Source organism: Pteropus alecto, unplaced genomic scaffold, assembly GCF_000325575.1.
Source record: "Pteropus alecto unplaced genomic scaffold, ASM32557v1 scaffold270, whole genome shotgun sequence".
Taxonomy (NCBI): domain Eukaryota; kingdom Metazoa; phylum Chordata; class Mammalia; order Chiroptera; family Pteropodidae; genus Pteropus; species Pteropus alecto.
Genome location: NW_006430735.1, coordinates 8,928,477 through 8,929,941, shown reverse-complemented (window position 1 = coordinate 8,929,941; position 1,465 = coordinate 8,928,477). Strand labels below are relative to the sequence as shown.

The 1,465-nt window shown below is 52.2% G+C and overlaps 1 pseudogene; it reads right to left on the bottom strand.

Annotated features, from left to right (window-relative positions):
• Positions 1 to 417: 417 nt before the first annotated feature.
• The window catches only part of LOC102889038, a 7,071-nt pseudogene continuing 6,023 nt past the window's right edge, over positions 418 to 1,465 (bottom strand).

The following is a 1,465-nucleotide window of genomic DNA, read 5'->3' as shown; positions in this document are numbered from 1 at the left end:
GAAACTATTCTTTCCTTCATTAACCCCTTATTACAAGTCGTGCTCTTATAAAAGTAGATGTGGACTTATGTGAAAAAAAATCAAATGTATGCAAGCATAAAAACAGCAGATAATGCGGTATATGCATTCCACTGATCTGCTGGAGACATAAGGCGTCCAAGAAAAAACTCTTCTAACATTGCCTGGTTCAAGGCTGCAGGGTATGAAGGCTACGGTTGGCATGGTAGCCTCAGGCACAGCATGGGGACCACCTGCCTCCTCCTGTGGCCGCGTGGGCGAGGCAGCACCAGCTCTGGGGGACTCTAGGCCTGTGAGCAGAGCAGCAGACAGAACCCTTCAGGCTGGGGTGGCCACACCTGGCCCTCCAGGTTTCCTGGGCATCAGGGCCAGCGAAGTGCACCCTCAGAAGCCCTGGTCTTAGTTGGCCTTTTTAAGGAAGATGCCAATCAGAATGACCCACATCTGTGAGTCTGTCTGGATGGAGAGGTGCAGTGCTTCCAGGGACCGAAGGCCAGCCTCCACCCCGCCCCCTGCCACACTCTGTTGAAGGAGCCAATGTGGCGGTAGCCATCAGGGCTCCGAGAGCACCGGAGTGTGGTTGAGCGGCCCTCATCCCTATCTCTCTAGTCCGACTAGAGGTTATCAAAGGGCAGGCAGCACTTCCACAGAGGTGCTGAAGAGCTTGCAGCCAGGTGGTCAGAGTTACTCCTGCTGCGGAACAAGAACCGCTCCGGACCTGACAGCCAAAAGAGGCGGAAGCGGATAAAGTCCTCCGCAGCGTACTTTGAAGCGCAGGAAGAATGCCCAAGCAGGGGCGCCTGCTCGATGGGGGTAGTGCTGCTAGGTCCCGAGGCTCATGCTCACCTCCACCGGTGTGTTGAAGTACTCTTCCCGCAATGCCAGCTTCCCCAAGTCCTTGGCCTTCAGTTTCTGGATCTTGCCCGCCAGCCAGCAAGGACTGAGTGCTCACAAACTGGAAGAGGGATAGATTGAAGCGGACCCGCAGATAAGCCTTATGTGGGTCCCAAAGCTTCGCGTTCTTCTCAGGGTTGCAGACCTTCACCCACAGAATACGGTCCAGGAGCCAGTCAATGGGCTTGTCCCGGTAGAATACAATAATGGACTCCACAATCAGGCTCAGATCCAGCGACTTGAACATCTGCCCAATGATGCCCAGCTGGGAGAACCGCAGGATCATCCAGTCCTCTGAAGGCTGCTGGAGTGCGAATTTCTTCTTGGAGCTCAGGTATTGGGTTTAGCTTAGGTGTTTTCCTCCAGCTGCATGTAGTAGATGCCTTTGGGCTCTGCATACATCACTAGGAAGCAGTAATCAAGGTTCTTTTGCCATTTTTTCCTATTTTAAAATTTTCTTTCTACTCTTTTTTTTGCAGGCTATTTTATATTTAGGGTCCCCCGATATCACTTATATTAAAATGTGCTTTCCCCATCCCCTATCATCTCTTGA